An 8,342-nucleotide genomic window follows, 5' to 3' on the forward strand; every position below is an offset into this window, starting at 1 on the left:
ACATTGAAAACTTTCTCATTTGACAGCTCAAACCTAGGGGGAATAAAGAAAAGATAAGGATCATACAGGGAAATAGAAACTTCATAAAGAATGAGAGTAGGAGCTCCTTAGCCAGAACCAAAGCCTGCCACATAAGAGCTTGGATACTTCACAGGACTGGAGAGCAGTAGACACTCACTGCGAACTCACCAAGCCATGAAGGAGCAGCTACAAATGTACTCAGTCTATGTTTCAGTTTGATAAGTAGCTCATTGAGATACGGCTTATACTAAGAACTGTGCTAGGCTCTGGGGTACAGAAGCAGCAGTCCTCTTACAGAAGGGTTGGTTATATCCCAGACTAGGAAATGGGAAATTCTGATATATTTCCAAGATAGAGATGAACTTAGAATTTGGGACTTTATGTGAGGCATATCAATATGTTATTTAAGAAAAATCCTTTCACAGAAAGGATATCTGGGAAGAGACCAGAGTGACTCACAGTGAAGCACAGTATGTGGTTTAACAAAATTAAGGAGGAAGAGATGGCTGTGAGACAGTTTAAAGTTAACTGGCGGATCTTTCTGTCAGTTCTAGACTTGCCAATGGCCAACCATTAACCCCAAAAGCTGAGAGAAAAAGGCAGAGATTAGTGCTAGGATGAAAACTCAGTGGGTAAAGTGTTTGCTACTCAAGCTAGAGGTCTTGAATTCAGATCCCAAGCACTCATAAAAACCAAATAAAAACAAAAACAAAAGCAGATGTGTCAATGTGTATTTTTGGTGCTAAACCCAGGGAGTAGAACAGAAGAACTGATGAGCTCCAGATTCAGTGAGAAAGACTTCAAATAAAAAGGAGGAGAAAGATTGATGATGATAACGGATGTCCATGTTGTATCAGCACACATGCACCCATGCTCACTCAAAGTTACCTCCACTCAGGAACATGCACACGCACATGCATTTGTATGCATACTTCCACCTACCCACTACAGAGGCATTGTGGCTTTAAGGATCAATTCTGAAGACTGTTGTGAGGTGACACATTCCTTCTCTTGGGTTTCCTATTGCTGTGATAAATCAGAAATAAGCAATGTCAACTTGGGGAAGGAAAGGTTTATTTCAGTTTACAACTTTCAGGTCCTATTCAGTGGCTGAGAGATGTCAGGGCAGAAAGTCAAGCAGAGACCATGGAAATATGCTAATGTATGGCTCCTGTTTCATGGCTTACTCGGCCTGCTTTTTTAAAGAACTCAGGACCACTGTCCGGAGGCAATTCTATCATCTGGTGGGCTGGACTTTCCCAAGTCAATCTATCAGAAAGATACACTACAGACTTGGCTACATACAGGACAATCTTATGAGAATGATACAGAAGGCACATATCATTCCTCAAAGACTCACTGATGAGGAGGGCACTGTGCTGCTCAATAGTGCTGAGAATTACTTCATTTAATGCTTAAACTTTAGAGGGTATGCTGGTTCGTTTTGTCACATGTCTGGGAAGAAGGGATCTTAATTGAGAAAACGCTTCCATTGTTGTCTATAGACCATAGTTCTATATTGTTTGGAATTCCTCTTCCTTTCAAAGATGAATTTCTTTGGGCACAAGATTCATCTGATTTCTATTCCTTAGATTTCCAAGTCATCCCTGCTTTGTTCTCTCATTTTAAGAGTTCATTTTTATTTTCCAGCATTTGGTATTTTCATGTCTTCTTTACCTCATGCACTCATCTCCATTGGAGGCAAAATAGGAGTTGACTAACTAGGCTGTAAGAAATTTGGATATTTGGAGCCCAGCACAAAGGAAGCCAAGCTTTTACCCCATTACAATTGAAAATCTAAATCCACAAGGAGTTTCTAGCCCTTGAGTGGGTTTACTTGTCACTTAGCCAAAAGGGTAATTAAGAAATGTCCTGATTGTTAATTGAATATGGCACATCACTCTGTGTTTTTATATAAAAATGTTTTTCTTCAAGTTTCAAAGACTGCATTCAAGTAAGAAGAAGGATGCTTTTCTGTATCACTCCATGCCCTTTTGTGAAAATCTCCACTACTTCTGATTCCGTGTTGCTAAGGGATTAATCAGTGCAAATGACTAAATCAACACTGGGGCCAAGAGAGGTCTTAAGGCAGCTGAGAAGTTAGCTCGCAGGAAACGTGGGTAAAGCAGAAACAGACTCATGTGGGCTTGCTGCTGTGGATTTGCTTAATACTGCACACTTGTCTTTAGGGAGGGCCAAATGCAAAGGGCATGGAGAAAAAACACAGCAGGTGCTGTGGTTTAGATGTTTGCCCTTCCAAAATCCACGTTGTGACTTTAGCCGCTATGGGAATGTATTAAATGATGGATTTGCAAGGAGGTGATTACATCTTGAAGACAGTCCTCATACATAGGATTAGTAGCCCCATAAAAGGGCTACTAATAAAAGGCAACCAGCTAGGACTCTTGTAGCCTTTCCATCCCTTGTGCCCCACAAGGATACAGCCTTTTGTTCTCTCTGGAGTGTGGAGAGCAAAGCACTACCCTGGATGTAGAAGCTGAGTGGCCATAACCTGCTTTGATTTTTGGACTTCTCAGTCTCCAACACTATGAGAAATAAACTTCTATTGTTTCCAATTGCTCAGTCTCAGGTCTTTTCTTTCAACAGCACCAATGGTTTAAGAGAGTAAGTATGTCTAGTTATAGAAAACATGCCAAGAACTCCAAAAACAGAGTTTTGTACTAGGAAGTCAACAATCACAAGGTAAGAGATTATTCGGCTCTTTTTCTTCAAAGCAGTGGTCCAGGCATAGTGAACAGTACTGGGAAAATCAGTTCCCAATTTCCAGAGGTGACTCAAGGATAGAATGAGGAACCAAAGCCCAAGGAGATAATGTTCTAAAGCTGTGTGCCTGTTAGTTTGAAATGTCTACCTAATACAGCCCAGAATCACCTGGGAAGGGAGTCATAATGTGGCGTTATCTAGGTCAGGTTGTGGAGGATTTTCTAGATTGCTAATTGGGAAGACCCTGAATTTGAGCAGCACTATTACATGGTCCGAGCCCTTGACAGTCTAGGCGTGGTAGAAAACTAGGTGAGAGCAAGCAGGCAGACAGTACAGTCACGTCAATTTTTCTCTGATCTTGCGTGGATGTGACGTTGACCAGATGTTTCAATCTGCTGCCCCTCATACTTCTGCTGCAACAATGGACCGTAACCTGGAATTGCAAATTCAGTAATGCCTTTCCTCCCTGCAGATGCTTTTGGTCAGGGTGTTTTTATCACCAAAATGAGACTAGAAGCATATTTTCTTATAAAGAACTTTCTGGGGACACAGAAAGAACAGTCATCCATGTGGCAGGAGTTAGGGTACACAGCACTGCTATCCTTTCTGGTAACTGTCGTTGGCATAAGACTAGCCACCACAGTGTGTCTGTAAGATTGTAATGTTGATGAGCAGTGGAGTGTGTGGGATGCACATGCAGATGTGGCAGTACCATGAAGCAGGTTCAGAGCTGAGCTCTGAGAGAAAAGAAAGCAGGAAACATGTTTTCTCTTTCTCTCTCTCTCTTGCTTTCCCTTCCCATGTGTGTATTTCTCCATGCTGTGCAAGAGGTTCTTTGGCCTTTGGGCCTGACCTGTCCTATATCACTTTCTATTCCTCATTCTGAGGTTTTCAACTTCTTGGACCAAGCAGCTACAGATTTTCCTTTCCCTAGCCTACAGACGGCCATTATGGGACTGTTCAGCTGCAGACTGTGTGAACCAAACTAATAAATCTCTTGTTATAATTATATATACCCCATTGGTTCTATTTCTCTGGAAAACTCTAACTAACATAATGGTCCATAAGGGACCCAAGGGTTATGAGCTCACAGGACTAGACGCCTTGATGGTAAGGGGAGCCATCCTTTCACATTCAGGAGAGACTCTCATCCTGGAGGAAGGAATGCCCATGTATCAGGGACTTCCACCTCAGGTTGGCAGGTATGGATCTTGGTGGCAGGACTGTGAAAGTGCTTTTGAAACCTCACAATGTGCCCAAGACTCCCAGGTCCAAAGCTTTGGGGTGCTTTGATGCAGAAAGGGCAACGATACATTGCAGCAATTAAGAAGAGATAGCAGATACTGAAGGAAGCCTGGCCTAAACGTCTCAGAAGTTCATAATGATACTCTGTGCTCTGGCTAAAGCTCTTAGAATATTACCTCTCCCCCATCCAAGCAGAGGAAAAGAAATCATTCCCCTAAATGCAAATGGCATTAAGGAATAAGCAGAGAAAATACATCTGACAACTAGTGCTCTTGCCTTTTAATCAGTATATACTGACTGAACATTGTCCTAGGTCCCATAAAGACATTTTCACACACGTATACAGTGTATTTTGAGCATATGCCCATCCTACTCTTCCTCCTCCTCTCTATTCCTTCTTTCTCCATCTCTCCTTTCCTTTTCCTGCTCTCTTCCCTTTCCTCCTTTTCCCCACGTTGGTCGCCTTCATCTCACTAGACAGTTTATTTTCTATTTTCACGACGCACAGTCTGACAGGGCTTATGTTTCTGTACAAAATCTAGGATCTACACATAGGAGAGGACACATGCCTTGCTGTGGCTGACTTAATTTGCTTAAAAAATGTAGCCTCCATTTGCATCCATTTTCTTGCAAATGACAGTATGGTGGTATGGCCTTTAGGGCTGAATACAGTTCTACCCTGCACATTTAACTATGGACCATGTTTTCTTTATGCTGACACACACCTAAGTTCATTCCATAACTTATCTATTGTGAAGAGTGCAGCCATATACTCTGTGATGTGTGGATAGGGAGTCTTTTCCATAAATACTCAGGAGGATTAATAAAGCTGGGTCTCAGGGTAGATCAATGAACTTCCTTCCTTCCTTCCTTCCTTCCTTCCTTCCTTCCTTCCTTCCTTCCTGCCTGCCTGCCTGCCTGCCTGCCTTCCTGCCTTCCTGCCTTCCTGCCTTCCTGCCTTCCTGCCTTCCTGCCTTCCTGCCTTCCTTCCTGCCTTTCTTTCTTTCTTTCTTTCTTTCTTTCTTTCTTTCTTTCTTTCTTTCTTTCTTTCTTTCTTTCTTTCTTTCTTCACTCCCTTTTTTCTTTCTTTTATTGCTTTTGAGACACTTACATACTGACTTTATGTTCCTACAGAAGTTTTCCTTTTTTACATTCTTGCCAAAATAGTTTTTTTTCCTTAATGACTTATTTTCTGACTGGAATCAGGTAGAAGCTCAGTTTAGTTGTAATTTGCATGTTCTCTGATAGCTAGTGAGGCAAACACTTTTTCATATGGACATTAGAATTTCATCCATTGAGAACAATGTGTTCCTTTGCTAGCCCTTTTATTGATTGAGTTCTTTGATTTCTAAAGTAGAAACTTCTGTTTTATCTTTTTGGAAAGTCAGTTACATCAAGTGACATTTTCACTAAAGCAGACATGTGAAGAAACATTTCACTGAAGCAGACACAGGTGAAAGCAGGCATGTGAAAGGACATGTGATGAAGGAGACTTTGCCAATGACACCTATGTATTTGGTTCGACTTACATTGCACTGCTGAGTTCCACTTGTGGTGACCCCATAGAGAGAAACTTGCCAAAGATCTTCTCCTGAGGTTCCTGTAGCTTTTGCTGCTTCTGTGGACTCTGGCTGGTTGACAGAGTGATATCAGCTGATACAGACTCAAGTGGAGTTTGGCTGAGACAGACTCACATGGTGAGGCAAGTCCTATGGAGGGGGGACCGGTGATGTTTGGAGGGAGTATAAATAGGACCCAATGGAGAGTGATGGCGGGCTTGCATAGCTAGCTTTGCAAAGCTTCTTGGTCTCATCTTTTTGCTGATCTTCACGTCATTGACAGAGGCACAGAAGAGAACTTCTTTCGGCATCCCTGCTGGCCCTGGTTGCTCCTGCTAACTCATGCTAACTCAGCTGAGACCTGGCTGTCTCTGCTAGGTCGTGCCACTACTGCTGACTCCTGTTTGCTATTCTAACATTACTGAGCTGGACTACTGGTATAATCCAGTGGGTCTAGCTGCCACTGCTGACTCCTGTGAACCGAACTGCTGATTTCCTGACAATGCAAATGGGATTTGCTCCAAAGAACAATTTCTAATAGGTCCACTGCCCCATGCCCTACTAACCTTTAGTTTCCACTACTTCTGGTGGGCGGTGAGCTAGAAGGGAGGTTAAAGCGTTTAAGAATCCTTATTAAAAGTAAAGAAAAATTTAAGCCTGCAGGTTTCTCATTATATATTAGCTAATTCTCTCTTAGATGCACATGTAGTTAGCAATGATTTTCTTCCAGTCTGTCGGCTGTCCCTGCTCTTAGTTATCATCTTTGCTTGTGTAGAAGCTTTTAATTTCACAAAGTCTAATTTGTCAATTGTTGGCATTACTTTCCCAAGTGACTAGGGACTTTTTCCCACAAAATCCTTACCTATGATTATATCTTGAAGGTTTTTTTCCCTACTTTTTTCCCTCTAAACATTTCATATCTTGTATGTCTTTGACCCCTTGGGAGTTCACTTTTTGGATAGGATGAGAGATAGGGATCTAGTTTCATTTGTCTCTGTGTGAATATCCTATTTCCACAGCATCATCTGAAGAGACCATCTTTTCTCCAATGTATACTTTTGGTCTTCGTCAAAATCAGGTGGCTATAGTTATGCAGGCCTATTTTCCGAGCATTTCATTTTATCCCATTGATTGATATATCTGTTTTTGTGCCTATATGTTTTATTTTTGAAGTCATTTAAACTTCCATATAAACATCAAGACCACACACACACAGACATACAGACATACAGAGATACACAGACAGACAGACAGACACACACAGAGAGACTAAAGAACAACATTGAAATTTTGGTGTGGATTTTATTGAATCCGTATGTTGCTTTTGGTATTATATTTATGAAAGATTGCTTTTCTGAGACAGAATATTTTTTAGTAAAGTCACGAAACAAAACAATCTTAAGCTCTATCATTTCTATGATGACTAATCTTGGTTGTCACCTTGACACATCTAGGAGGAGGGAACCTCAATAGAGGAATTGCTTTTAGCAGATTGTCCTACGGCGTGTCTGTTAGAGGCATTTTATTGACTACTAATTGATGTAGGAGGGCTCAACCGTGGTGGGTTGTTATCCCTGGGCAGTTTGGTCTGGGCTGTACAAGAAGGGTAGCTGCATGTGGGTCTGGGGAACAAGTCAGTAAGCAGTGTTTCTCCATGATCTCTGTTTCAGTTCCTGTCTCCAAGTTATTTCCTTGAGTTCATGCCTTGGCTTCCTCAATGATGAACTATAAAGGTAAGCTGAAATAAACTGCCTTCTCTCTAGATTACTTTTGCTTAATGTTTTATCACAACAAGAGAAAGAAACTAGAAAAACTACCTAAGACGGCAGTATATAAAAATGTATTCATGTTAAAAAAAAAACAGAAAAAACTTCCTAGAGAATTTAAAAGTTAGGATATATAATTTGAATATATGTTATAATTCAAATGGAAAACTTAAAAAAAAAGAATATGTATGTATTTGGCCGGGTATGGTTGTGCATGCCTTTAGTCTCATACTTGAGAGGCAGAGTCAGAAGAACCTTAGTGAGTTTGAAATCGTCCTAGTCTAGGTAGTGAGATCTAGGACATCCAGGACTATATAGAGAGCTCCTGTTTGAAAACAAACAAAAACCAATGAAATTTTCAAAAAGTTTTTGAGCTTCTAATTAATTACATCATTTTGCTTTCCTTGGGGAAGACAGTCTTTCCCACCATTAGCAGTCCGTAGATGCCTGTAATTCTTTGCTTAGGGTTGAAACCTCCTGAGGTTTCCCGCATTTACTTTAGCATGTCTAGTTGTGTTGGCCTTGATCAGATCACTTTTAGGCATCCATGCTGGTGAGACTTGATAGGTGGAGCTCCTAATATTTATAGAAGACACAATCTCACAGACAACGCTTTTTTTTATCTTTATTAAATTGAGTATTTCTTATTTACATTTCGATTGTTATTTCCCTTCCCGGTTTCAGGCCAACATCCCCCCTAACCCCTCCCCATCCCCTTCTAAATAGGTTTCCCCTCCCCATCCTCCCCTCATTACCACCCTCCTCCCAACAATCACGTTCACTGGGGGTTCAGTCTTGGCAGGACCAAGGGCTTCCCCTTCCACTGGTACTCTTACTAGGCTATTCATTGCTACCTATGAGGTTGGAGCCCAGGGTCAGTCCATGTATAGTCTTTAGGTAGTGGCTTAGTCCCTGGAAGCTCTGGTTGGTTGGCATTGTTGTTCATATGGGGTCTCGAGCCCCTTCAAGCTCTTCTAATCCTTTCTCTGATTCCTTCAACGGGGGGTTCCATTCTCAGTTCAGTGGT

This window comes from Rattus norvegicus, chromosome 13 (genome assembly GCF_021556685.1).
Source record: "Rattus norvegicus strain SHRSP/BbbUtx chromosome 13, alternate assembly SHRSP_T2T, whole genome shotgun sequence".
NCBI classification, from domain to species: domain Eukaryota; kingdom Metazoa; phylum Chordata; class Mammalia; order Rodentia; family Muridae; genus Rattus; species Rattus norvegicus.